Raw genomic sequence first — 14,141 nt, 5'->3', positions numbered from 1 at the left:
CGCGAGAATTTTATGTTGTAAGACTTAAAGATGAGCCCAGGAATTTAGGTGACCACTAGAAGCTGGAAAAGGCAAGGAAATGGATTCTCCCTTGGTGCCTCCAGAGGAATATGACCCTGCTGAAGCCTTGATTATAAGACTTCTAACCTCCAGAACTGCAAGCTAATAATTTGTGTTGTCTTAAACCGCAAGTTTGTGGTAATTTGTTATAGCAATATAGAAAGCTTATACAAAAAAACACATGAGATGGCAACCAGAAAACAAAGAGAAAATAGATGTCAGTTCCAAATTATAAACCTGCTGAAAAACAATTGAAAACCAAGATAGTTTATACAAATGACAATCTATGTGAAGACATGAAGGTTTAACAACAATAGTAATAAAGCATACTATGATCAGTATAAAAAGAGTAATTCACTGGAAAGTGAGCAAAGAGTGATTATTGGTAATGTCAGAAGAAATAAAAGAAATAAAATATAGTGTGTTACTAAAAACTTCAAATTAGAGCATTGAATTAAACTTTTCCCACCTGTACACATAGCAGTGATTTATCAGACACCTAGCAGTGGCCAGAGTGTAAAGAACAGGAATTGTCATGAACTCTAGGTGAGGTCATAATTTGGTAAAAGCTTTCTGGAAAGCACTGCCAAACAGTTATTACCTAAATGATAACTGTATATACTCTTTGACTTAGCAATTCTATTTCTAGGATTTCATTCCTTAGAAATGCTAACCCAGGTGAAAAAAGATACGTATAAAAGTGTTCATAATAGCATTGTTTGTATAGAAAAAAAATGAAAATAACCTAAAATGGATATATTTAGGAGATTGAAAGACATTTGTTATATTCAAGTTTTTTTGTATGTCCATACCTGTAGAGAATTTTTATCAGTTTATTTGAGCCAAGCTGATAATTGCTGTGAAGAAAAATCTCAACAGATTGAAAAAATGCTCCAGAGAATGGCAGTTTTGCAGCTTATTTTACACATTAGAATCAAAGCAGGAGACATAAGAAAGATTACATGGAATCTATTGGTGGTAGATTAAGGGGGTGGAAGAAAGCAATGTGAGGAAATATCTGAGATTGGATAAAAAAACAAAATGAAGAAACACATAGCTCTTTTACATTGGTGGGTCCAGGACAGTTAATAATTAACATTTATGGTACATAGAGATGGTATGTGGGAAACAAGATAACAATGAGGGATTCTGGATGTCATGTTTTCGTGTAGTTGTGCCATGAGTCCGGAAAAGGAGATTATGCTGACATTTCAAAGTTATGTTATCTTAGATGCAAAAAGACAATAGGCTCACTTAAGGTAAAGACTGACCTTTGCCAGGGAGGCTACAGGTCTAGGATGTGACTACCCACCGTGACCTGCTTTTAGCTAGGAATTTTTATTTTCTGATCATCCTATGTGATTACTTTCGATCTCTGAGTTTGTAGGGCCCTCCATGCAGACCTCCCCTGAGCTTGTCAGGTATGTGGCCTCTTTTTTGTCCACAAGATAATGGACTACAGTGTTGCCTTTAAAAAAAATGGGGTAGATAAGAGCAAATATTTATAATATATTGATAAGTGAGGAAAACTAGTTGCAGAGAAATTTTGATTCTGTTATAAAAATATGTATATATGTCTCATGTGCATTTGTATATTTATATAATACATAGTTGTATATTTGTGAGTTATATACACATATAATTTTTATCAGTATATGAATAGGAAAATTTTTACAAGCAAACTTAATAGAGAAAAGAATGTGGTTTCAGGAAACTTTTACTCTTTGCTTTATTTATTTCTCTACCATTTGAATTTTTTTACAACACATGTTTTATTCAGAATAAAAAACATAAAACTGAAAATTTATTTATATTAGATGTTTAATGAATCTCAAGTGATTCATAATTGAGCTTAGTGGAGCACATTATTCTCTTGGTAAAATATTACCAATTTGATTACATGTGGAGGAAAGAATCTAGAAAATCATTATTTTTGCAAAGTAGACAACAAATAAATACTTGCTGATTGAACAAATAAGTAGAAATAAATCAAGATGCTTTGGTAGCTAAGAAAGGAAGGGCTCTATAGATGTCCCATAGGAACCAACAATCATTTCTTTGATGCTTCCTGAGGAAAGAAGTGTTCGAATATTTCTTTCCTTCTTGTGATTCCTGAAGCTATCCTCAGTGTCCTGACATCGATTAGGAATCTTCATATAATATAAGCTATAAACATAACCTATTAGGGAACTCATGCACAATGTTTCATATTGATTAAGAGTAAATTATTTCAGGAAGAAATTCCAGAAGAAGGTATCTCTGGAGTCTAATATCTGAATTATATGAATCAAGCGGCAGCAACTAAATCAAGTAAGATTTTGAAAGGAATTTAAAGACCTCTCATTTTAAATGTGATTATGCTTAATTGTGTAGCACTACTTAAAAAAAATATTTTTATATATATGAAACAGTTAAAAAAATTTTAAAAATATAGTTAAAAAATATATTTTGGCCATTAGCTAGCACTTTATAATGGTGAGTGAGGTTGAGTATTCATATAACCAAATTCAGATGGACAAATGAAACCCAGTGATTGAAGTGCGCTTTATATTTGAGAAGAGTGTAAGAAGATTAGGCCTTGCATTTAAAATTTTAGAACTGTTGTCTGTTCACATGCTCACCCCCACAAACTTTTTTTGGCCACAGTTGGACAAGGCATAGACACCTGGTCCATTCAGTGTCTCTGTCCAGGCCGACTGGAAATGAATTCAGAGGGGCCAGTCCTTCTCTAAGTGTCAGTAAAACTGTAACATATAAAGTCAAGAGCAGTGGCAGGTTCATATTTCTCTGTGTGGATGGTGAGTAGAGAAAGCCTATTGGGAGGGAAGGAGGAAGGGGATTGGAGAAGGAGGAGGGAAGGAAAAGTAGGAGGGGAGGTGTGGGAGAAGTCAGGTGTGTCAAAAGAAGCAGACACAAGAGATAGTAGGAGAGCACTTCCTGGATTCTGGAAGGATCCACAGTTCCAGTTCCTTCCTAGGCCCAGATGATATTTGTATAACCATTTCTGCCTTTTTCCTCAAGCTACTTTGGTATGATTTCTACTAACCAAAGTGAAAGAATCCTAATTAGCTTTAGGGAGGAAATAGAAGGGCCTTTTGTTCAGTTTTTTTGTTTTTTGTTTTGTTTTTTTTCCCCAGATAAAGCCTGGAAATCAAACTCTGTCTAGATTGCCAGAGCCTGCCTGCACCTGCCAGGGACTGTGTCTCATTTCTGGACTCTGGAGCTGGGTGTGTGTACGTGTGTGTGTGTGTGTGTGTGTGTGTGTGTCAGCCTCAGACCACCAGTTGCTCCATTCTAACACTCCGTTTCCCTCTAGAAGTGGGGAGCAGTTGGCTGCATTGGGGGTATCACATCATCACACAGGCTCTACCTTCTTTCACTCACATCCACAGAATATTGGAGCCGGAAGGGGCTTCAGAAATCATCCGGTGCAACTTCCTCATTTACTAGATAATGAAACAGAGATTTTAAGGGATGAAGGGGCTTATCCAACGGTACACAATAAATTAGTAGTAAAACCAGGAACAGAACTTTCCAGCATTAGAATTCTCCCTTTTACAGTCGGCTGAAAGTGAGCATCTGGGCTGGGCCCCAGCCAAGTGGGAAGAAAAAAACAGTGCTGTAGGGAAATGGTGATAAACTTTATAAAAAACCAGCAATTTGCGTCATCTCTCTTCTTCTTGGGAGGAGGCTTGGAGTTCTTATTGCCTCTTGCAGAGCATTCAGCTGTGCTCCCACAGCAAGAATAGCATTCAACTTTCCACAACCTTCATTTCCAGGGTCAGGATAGTAAATAAGAGGAAAGCTCTGAGCTTAATTGGAACTTTTTTTTCTTTTTTTGTAAAACATAATGGAAGGATCACTGAAATGTCAAAACATTTTCCAGTAATCTGGGAAACTTACCTTTGCCTAAAGCAATTACCACATTTTTCAGCATGACATTTTCATCGTCGGAAGGCTTGCAGGGAAGTAGAAGTCACACCAGGCCAGGTTATCAGGTTATCATCCTCCGCAACGGTGGAAATGGAGAATTCCCACAGAGGTTTCACAATATTTTATTTCTGTTTCTTTCAATGTTTTTTGGCTTTAAACTTGGTTTCCAAGCTATTTCATGAACCATACTTTTCCTATGTAGAAATCGCTGTCATTAAATCATCTCAGAGTCCAAATTTCAACAGATTACTTGGACAAAGTTATTAATTTTAAAGCAGTCCAATGAATATTTACTTAATTTAATAATCAAACTGACATCAAAGCCATATTCATGGAGATGTTTTAATGGATGGTCACATATACCTTATTCATTTTTTATTTTAATTAATGGTCACTGGCATGCACTTTTAATTAATCATTCCCTAGCTTGTGTATTGGAAGAGGACAGTGAATTTAATTGAACCCTACTATTTCAGGACTTAATTATTCAGTACTGTGCTATTTTGAGATTGGAAGTTTAGCTTGTCTGATAAATTTTTTCATGGTTAAAGTAGATTTATAGTACATACAAGGTGTCAGGGAAAGCAGTTAAAATGCTGACCTCATTCTCTCATTTCCTCATCAGAGAAACCCTATATGGTTGGCATTATTACCCGCTGTTACCCTCATTTTACAGGTGAGACAAGATGGACTCAGAGGTTAAGAAACAAGATATTGTAGCTACTGTTTTGCTGAGCTGGAAAGTGAACTCAAGTTGTTCTGACTCTACGGTCTGTGCTATTTTCTCTGCCAAGATATATTCAACAGTCATTCAACAGCAGTTTATTTATTCATTAATTAACTTCCTCATCAAACATTTATTGAGTCCCTGTAATACATGGACCAGACAGGCTCCAGCAATACCGAGATGGATAAGATCCAGACTCTACCTTGGGACTGGGTACTGGAGATGGTTATACATGGAAGCAGATGATCACTAAACAATGTGGCCACCTCTGTCACAGAGCTGTTTACTCAAAGCAACCGTGACAAGAAACACTTTATTTGCTAATAATGAGTCATACTTATTTCTCCACTAAAGTCATATTGTTAGCATTCTTTGAGTTGCTTTGTGTAATTCAAAATAGTAGAACTAACTTTATTTCTTTAATAGCTTTCAATATTTCAGATTATACTACTTATTCTCCAAGTAGCTCAGCATTAGTTAGACTTTACCTTATTTATTTTATTGATTTCTGAGCTAGGACTATTGTAAAAGATACAGTCAGCCAAGCTGACATTTCACTCAGGAAGTGACTTAAGTTCAGAGTATGAGTCAAGAGACTTTCTGTCTCTTCTAGGAAGCTAAAAATTCAAACCCTTGCTGCATCAGAGGTTTACCATGTGTTATTCCTGCAAACATTGTTCTTTGAAATCCCTTAAAATATAACTTTGAAAGTAAATATTTTCTTCAGGTATGGTTTTTGTTTTCCCCAGAAACATTTATTGAGCTCCTTCTGGATTTAGTTACTGCTGGAAGCATTGGTATATGCAAAGAAGAAACATTTATGTGAAGGAAATCTGTTTTCAGAATTGTCATTATAACAAGTCATTTCACCATCTATAAATTGGAGATAAGAGTTGCTCTGCATACTCAACAGTGTTGTAAATGGGATCAAATGAGGTAAGACATACAAAATGATTTTGGAAACTACCTGATAACTATTGTAGCTCTTGTAAAAGTAAACTTATGTGCTTAAAGTATATAGTTAATAAATGGCAAAGTATGGGGATGTAGTTTAAGTGGACTAAAGAATTTTATTTTTGACAAATTCTAATTGTTTAGACATCTAGTGGTGTGAATGATTTCTTCCAACACATTTGTTTTATGGGTTCAGTTGTCGAACTTTCTCATAGCAGGACACATCTATTTTAATGAACTTTTATTTTATGTAATGCTTCTGATTCAATGCAACTAGAAACAAGTTTGATAATTGTATATTTGGTTCTTCTAGAACTCCAGTATATATCAAATAACAACAAAAACAACTAAAAGCTTTTGGCACAGTAAAATTAAAAATCTAAAAGCTTTTTAAAACTAGGAATTTAGCTCTTCACAAAGATAGACCTTTGGCTGTGAGAACAACACTGATCAACGGTGTTGTTTTAGTCCCAGATCTGTCATACTGTACTTAAATACTGTTACAATTTGTTAAAGAAAATGCATTAATTTAAATGATTAAATCTGAGCTTTGGCTGTTGTGACAGTTTCAAACGACCGTATAAAAGGAGACAGGCTTGTGTTCATAGCACCTATGTGTAGCAGGAATGGGCTGAAGGAGTGGGTAATTAATGATCTTGGAGAGAATGAAGGGCTGAGCAAAAATGGTTCAGGGTGGGCCTGCATCTCTGGATCTCTGGGTAGAGCTGGCCGGCGTTAGTGCAAGTTACTGCTGGAGCTGTGTATTACCTCTGGGAGCATGTCAATACCTCTTCCTAATTCTAGTTACTATTTCCATAGGCTTTAAAAGTAGAGTCAATTTTGTGCTGCCTGGAAGAAGAAAATAGAACACCCAATGGGCAATTGGTGTTATGAAATTATCGCATAGAATGCCTTTAAGAATGAGGGGGAAAGTAGAGGGGAGAGCAAACCTATTCTTCTATTTCCAGATAAATGGCAGAGTCTGGCAATAAAGTTTCATTGCTCATGAAGTTAGAATACTTTGATATAACAGTTCTAAGAGAGGCTTAAAGTGGCCCAGATAAATTCTTTAAACCACAGCCACCCTCCATAAGAATACATTAGGGACAGGTATTGATTGATAAAGGCAGGGAGTGGAATACTGGAAAAGCTGGTTTGAGGATTGGCTCTACTACTCGACCTGCAATGGTTAACTTTGCTTCTGAGCCTTTTTGTTGTTGAGATTTTCATTTTGCTATCATGTTGCTTTTAAAGTACAAAGATCTTTTTTTTTTCCTCACAATGTTCTTTGATTTATAGCCTTGTGTTTTTATTTTGCGGATTAAGTATACAACCTTATTTCTCTGAGGGTTTCAATTATAGTTGATTCTAATTTTCTATCTGCTTACTGCAACATTTCTGTTTCTCCCGAGTTATTTCTTACATTTTGGATATCTTAACTTCTCTCTTTTATGTTGGAGCCTTTCCTCAAATGACTTATGATCCTTGGATTCCACTCATTTTTAAGGATGAGGTGATAAAAAGTTGGTCGATAACTAGGTATAAATGTCAAGGGCTTCTCAATGGGTGGCTTCTTTATCGAGGGACTTCCACAATAAAATACGTGTCTTTTCTCTTGGTCTGGTCAGTTTCTCTTCTGAAAGGTGCAAGCCTCTCTACTAGCATTCTGGAGGAAGCTAACAGATCTCACCACTTACACAATGCCCATATTTTTCAATATAACATGCCCGCCCTCTGCTCTGCCTATGTATTTAGCTCAGAATCTTTCTGGTTCATTCTTTTAAGAGCATAAGCCTCTGTCTTCTTTTGGGGTGAGAGAGACTTCTGAGGTTCTAAATGCAGTTTGTACAGATTTTCAATTTATCCTCTTGTTTTTATAACCCATCTGCGTTCCCACTCTCTTTTAATAGGGTGGCTGCAATTCTTGAAAATCAGGAGTTTTTCTATAGCTCACCTGGCGTCCCCTGCTGCTCGTTAGTAAGGTCAGTCTTTTCAGCTCTGTGTCATCAATTATGTCTTATTCACCAGATTTCTAGTTCCCAAATTTTGATTTGCTATTGTCTTTTCTCTTGTTCTCTTTCTCTTTGTGGGTTTATGCTCTTAAAAATACTATCTCTACGGTCATCTAGTGTGGTCTGGGGAGGGAAAGAGTAAGCACAATGTGTATGTGGTCTCAATGTTGTATTTTTAATGTTGCTTTAAAAACTCTTGTTGCAAAAGTAATGTATGTCACTGTAGACAATTTGTTAGTTAAATTATAAAGTGTAATACAAATAATCTAATCTGTGGGCCCAGATTAACATTTTGTTATTTCCTTGAAGTCATTTTTTTCTAGAATTATTTTGCATTTAGTTGAGATTATTTTTTGTTATAATTTTATATATTTCTTTTATTTATTACTCAATATTATAAGAATTTTCCATGTTATTAAAGAAATTTGTAAATATTATTTTTATAAGCTCCATTATGTTGATTTCAATATACAGTTTATTTAGCCATGTGTCTATTATTGGACATTTGGGATGTTCCACTTTTTATTTACTTAAAAAGCAAAACAATTTGGGGATGAAAATCTCTATGTAATGACTTTTCTCTATTTTGAAATATTTTCAAAGACTAAATTCTAGCAAGCAAAATTGTTGAGTCAAAAAGTATGAACATTATTATGGCTATTAATATATTAAGGCAAGCATTACATATTTTTAGTATTGTTAGAAATTAAATCGGTGAGTAGTTACTGAGCTATTTCCAACTATCTGGTATTCTGTGTTCTTCAAGCATGTCATGAAGAATCCAAAGGGCAGCTCACAGTCATACCTGGTTCTGCCTCAATTCTTGTCCTTAGGACCAGGTCCACCTCTGATATTTGCAGGGCATTGGGTCAAAGAATGCATGGAAACTCAGCCTTTAGGCCTCCCACCTTCACATTCCGCGCCTGGCTCTGACCTGGAGTGCACGTGTATAGATGTTTCAGTCTGTTCCAGCAAGTGAATCCATACCTTATATAGCCTCATCTTGGTCATCTCTTAGAGCTAGGAGTGTCTACACTGGCCACACATTCCATCTTTGGAAAGGAAGCCTTAGGAGATCCTTGGGCAGAGAATTTCAAGATTGCAGGTCTCTGGAATATGGTCTAGAATGGGAGATGTAAGGGCATGAGCCCTAGGTGGGCGCTTCTCCTGATCTATGGACTCTTCCTTGTGGAGGAAAGGTACAGCGTCAGTAAAGCTAGAGCAGGTGCCTCCAAAGTGTAGGATTCATAGCAGAGTCTAAGGCAGTGTTACTTACAGTCTACAGCTAACCTGTACTCCAGAAACAGTTCCAGTAGGGAACTGGCCCAATTGCAGGAGATGAAGGTGGAGTGGGGGATAATAGGGAGTGGAGAGGATGGTAGGAATGTGGAAAAGAAAAAAATATAAAGAGTAGTCTCCTGTCCATTTTTTTCCAAGGAAGCACAAATAGAGTCATCTAACTACCACTACATGCAGCTCTCCTGTATGTGAATGAAAAATAGATTTCACCAAATATACTACTGTAGTGTTATATAATGAGTAATGAGCACCCAAAGATATTAAGTCCCCATCTCTGTAGTTTGTAAATGGTAACTTATGTGGGTAAAGAGTCTTTGTAGATGTATTAAGTTAAGGGTTTTGAGATACGGTGGTTACCCTGAATTATCCGTGTGGTTTCTAAATGCCATTACAAATATCCTTATAAGAGAGAGGCAAAGGGAGATAATACAGACAAACAGAGGAGAAAGCCATGTGGAGACAGAGCAGAGACAGATATGGCTACAAGGCATTGAATGCTGACAGCCACCAGAAGGTAAAGGTGCCAGGGAAAGGATTCTCTCCCAGAGCTTCCAGATAGAGCACGGTCCTGCTGACACTGATTTTGGACTTCTGTTTCCAGAATTGTGAGGAAATAAGTTTTTGTTGTTTTAAGGCACACAATTTGTGATAATCTGTTATAGCAGCCATGGGAAACTAACGCAAGCACTATTAACTGAAAAGCATCATTATCACCTCCTGTCGATTCCTAATACATGGGCTTCAAGAAACAGCAAATGAAATTCTTAGATCATGCTTTGTTTGGCCAAGGATTTTTGCAGAATACCAGATGACATTTTCATAATCTAGCATAGCTGTCATTTAGAACAAAGACATGTCATAATCCCTGGGATTGTTGCATATTACCAGAGATTAAATCCTCATTTCTACTCCACTAAGCAATACAATATAGGGTAAATACTAAAATTTTGAAATTAGATCTTGACTCAACTCTTAGCTCTACCATTTACTAGCTGTGTGATCTTGGGCATATTATCTAACTTCTTACCTTGCTACATAGAGATAAACTTGTTCTGGTACCATCTTCAGAGACACTTTAGAGGAACCATGTATCCTTCATGAACTCTCTTGATCAAGTAAGTCTAAGGCCCATATATGTATTCCTTTAAAGCAGTCCAGGACCTCATAAACTCTGGGTATACAAAGATTGTAGTGTAAAGAATGTCTAAGTTTTTAAAATTTTGGATAATTTGGTTCAGATTAAAATATGAATAGTTTAACATAGAACTTTTTTAAACAAAAAGAATGATACTTTAATGGTAGAATTTATACATTATGGCTGTCTAATGAGAGTGATATTTAGTCAAAATAGCATTTTATGTGTAAATTTTAGGAACAATCAATTGATAAATGTGCACGTTCATATCAGTATTTCTTTCTGTCTCATTAAGCACAAAAAATGGGGGAGAAAGCAAAAGCAGTACAGTTATACAAAAAAAGAAAAAATAGGATTCATCCTCTTATGTTATAATTGCAGTCTAGAAAGTTTTACACTTTGAACAAGGCTTGTTTCCCTTTTTGTGAGAGAGAAATCAAGTGAAAACCATAAGGGATAAACAATCCCTGTCATAATTTTCCATGAACAGCAGCAGACTATCCCTAACTTATCAAGCTGGATTGAAGCCAACATTCACAGCTGCTCTTCTCAACTTTGCAGAAGCAGCTTGTCTGAGGAATTAGTCTTATTCTGTACTTCTTATGGGGAATGTGCTCCTTTTGACACAGTCTAGAATTAAAATTTTTATCAGTAATTTTTTTTTCAAATGCCTGCTTTTAAATTTAAACTTTTAAAAAGTATTTTCCCTCCTTTCGGAGGTTTTGTAGGTGGTGGGTTGGGATGTAGAATGATCTTAGTGATAATAGCTGTTTCTGCTGTAGGAATATCATGAGTGATGGTTACTCTGACGTGTGGACCAGATGTGTTGTTGGTGGGAGATGTAACAGCTGATTTCTATTGTTTCTTTGTTGTTCTGTGACAGGGGGAGGATGATAAAGAGGTAGACTCCAAAATAGAAGACATTGAAAATTTAGAACTTAGTGATCAAGTAACTAGATAGTTCAAGAAGTGGAATATCTGATTAAAAAAAACCAAGGACTTTCTGGCTGGTGCAGTAGGGCAGGAACAGGGTCAGTGGTGTTCTGTAAATGTGGAACACCTAGTTCCCTGGAAAAAGGAAGATCTTGATTTGTAGTATTTGCTGGTGTTTGTGAAATAAATGCTCTCAAGATGGCTGATTTTAAGCTACAGCATGATGTCATTTAGCTCACAAAGTTTCTGAAAATTCGACATTTGGCTCTGACAAGCTGGTGTAAGCCAAATTCAGCACATCGTTGGCAGGATAGCGAATGAAATGTGCTTTTTGTCTTTTTGTTTTTGTTTTGCATGATGGAATTCTCCACTGTAAATGGAAGTGTTTTAGATCTGAGATACAGTCTAACAGCACAGGGCCTTGGGGACATTTGGACATTGGAAAGTCAGGAAACTATGTGGAATCTCTGATCTGTCTCTGACTTCATACATGAATTGTTGCAGGTAGTAACATTTTGAGCAGTCTCGGTGAGTGTAAGGACACTGTGAGTTTTGTGGACCATGCGAAGAGCTCTGAAAACTGGCCAGGATGACATCATGAGTTACGTGCCTCTGTGGCCAGTGACAATATATATTATGTTCTGTCTTTGTAGAATGGTAACTGGCTTTTTTTTTTCTTTTGTACCACAAGGCATTCATATACACTCTACTGTCATTAAGCATTTGCTCAGTGATAACATCAGACTGCCTTTATTAGCTGCTGTGGGGCTGTAGACCTACACAGGTTTCTGTATCTAAATATGCTTGCAGTATGGATTCCCCCTGCTTAACATGCTACTTTTGTTCTGAGAAAGGACATTTCTATGGCAGTCTGTCAACAAATGGTGAAGTGTGACTGCCAGCACACTGAAATTCTGAGGGATTCTCTAGAGGCAGAGGTAGATCTTAACACACCTTTAAGGGATACCAAGCTCCTTGGGGTAAAGCCTCCATGCCTTGAAGTTCCTGTCATCGACCACGTGTGTTCTCACACACTATAATTGACTGTAGCTGAGGTCCATTTTCTGGAGGAACAGGGAAGAGAAGAGGTTATTATAGTTAGTGTCCCCATGGATAGGATGCTCTACACTTCCACGCTGAGTGCAAACCAATGAAGAGCCTCATCGGAAAGCCCCAGGGTGTTTGAATCATCCTCTGGACATGGGGTTGGCAAACCACAGCCTGCACGTCAAATTCAATCCCCTTCTCTATTTTTGGTAAATTTTATTGTAATGGGGTCATGCCCATTTATTTGCATATCGTCTATGTCTGCTTTTTATGCTACAAATTTTGACAGAGACCCTATAGCCTGCAACTCAACAACCTTTACTATCTTGCCCTTTACAGAATTATTTCAGGGTCTCTCCTGTTTTTCTCTCCACTACCCCACATCTTCACTTTCCTGATTTCTCCACTTTCATATTCCAACTAAATGATATGTGAAGGTGTTAGCTAACTCCATGATGATAATCAAATTGAAATATACATTGAACCAACACATTGTACATCTTAAACTTATACAATGTTATATGTCAATTATATTTCCATAAAAAAAATAAAAGGGACATGTAGGATGTGTTGAATAGCATATTGTGCCTATTTCTTTCTTGGGTTTTATCTTAGGTTTTAGTGCCTTTCCTCATGCTAATGAGAATAGAAGAATTAAAAAAATGATGTATGATGGTCAATATTAAGTATGAAAATCTTTCTTCCTGTTTTTAAATTCTCTTTTCAAAAGTATGAGAATTAGGGTAGAGGAAAACAAAAAGACATTTTTAAAAAAAACTATTAATTTCAGTTTTAGAAGAATTTATTTTTTTTCTTTCGAAAATTTCCCCTTTCCCAGAAGTTGGAGAATAAACCATGTACCTCTGACAAAAAAAAAAACAAAAACAAAACAAAACAAAAAAACAGAAAATAAACTAGTACACCTCCTTCTTTCTTTGGAGAAAATTTTTATTAGCAATAGTCACCGGGTATGTTCTTGACAAGAAATATGGACATTGGCTACCTATTCCCACAATTTCTAAGGAAAAAAAATCTTCTCATAAGCTCAGCTAGAGGGCAAAAGTATCATTTTGGGATATTGGACATGCTCTAAACATTTGGATAAGGGTTGAGAAATTGACTAATGTGGCTGTATTAATTTTCTAGGATTGCTGTAATAAAGTACCATAATCTGAGTGGCTAAGGCAGCATAGATGTCTTCTTTTACAGTTTGGGAGGCGAGAAGTCCAAAATTAAGGTGCTGGCAGGAAACTTGTAAAGGAGGATACTTTTCCTGTTCTGGTAGCTGCAGGCATTCCTTGGCGTGTGAAAGCATAACTCCAGTCTCTGTCTCCATCTTCACATGGCAATATTCCCTCTGTCCCTGTATCCAGACTTCTCTCTTCTGATAAGAACACCAGTTGTAATGGATTAAGGGACTAACCTGTAATGTCACCTTGATGCGACTACATCTACTAAGACCCTATTTTTAAATAAGGTCACATTCACAGGTATCAGGAGGGTTAGGACATCTGCATATCTTTATTGGGGGGGGGTCACAATTCAAGCTGTAGTAGTTACCAAATATTTATGAACCATGACTGGACACAAAAGAATGAATTGAGCCAATCACATCTCTATCTTCAAATCTAAAATCAAAGCAACATAGGAATTGTTGAAAAGATGTCATGGATCAGGACTGTGACCAGCCAAAGCCATGTGCAAACTGAAATCATAAGGGGGCATAAAAGGTAAATAGGTGGAGAGAGTGAAAGAGAGATGATGTGCATGGAGAAATAGGGGTAAAGAGAGAAGAAAAGAGAAAGAATAGTTTGCAGAGCAGCTTCAATTCTTCAACTAGCATCCTTATAAGCTTATAAGGTCTTCCCCCCGCTCCCCCCAGAGGAGATGCCCGAGCGAAATTTGTTATTTAAAAATGATAGAACAAAACTCTAACACCTGTTCTTGGTCCACAATTTTCAGGCAGGGAGGCTCAGATTGTGAGGTGGGAAGAGGGCCAGGGACAAGGAAGAAGGATCAAGTGAGAAGCAAAAGCTGCCAG

General features: G+C 36.8%; 1 long non-coding RNA gene across 1 annotated transcript in view; it reads left to right on the top strand.

Annotated features, from left to right (window-relative positions):
* The first annotated feature begins 4,667 nt into the window (after nt 1-4,667).
* Nucleotides 4,668-14,141, top strand: part of LOC111730728 — a 29,840-nt gene continuing 20,366 nt past the window's right edge. The window contains exons 1-3 of the long non-coding RNA XR_002776801.1: nt 4,668-4,763; nt 5,470-5,656; nt 7,585-7,656. This is a non-coding gene — a long non-coding RNA (uncharacterized LOC111730728). The remainder of the gene's footprint in view (nt 4,764-5,469; nt 5,657-7,584; nt 7,657-14,141) is intronic.

The sequence above is a fragment of the Pteropus vampyrus genome, unplaced genomic scaffold (assembly GCF_000151845.1).
Source record: "Pteropus vampyrus isolate Shadow unplaced genomic scaffold, Pvam_2.0 Scaffold332, whole genome shotgun sequence".
NCBI classification, from domain to species: Eukaryota; Metazoa; Chordata; class Mammalia; order Chiroptera; family Pteropodidae; genus Pteropus; species Pteropus vampyrus.
Note: the sequence above shows the minus strand (reverse complement) of the source record. Positions and strands in the feature narration are given on the sequence as shown.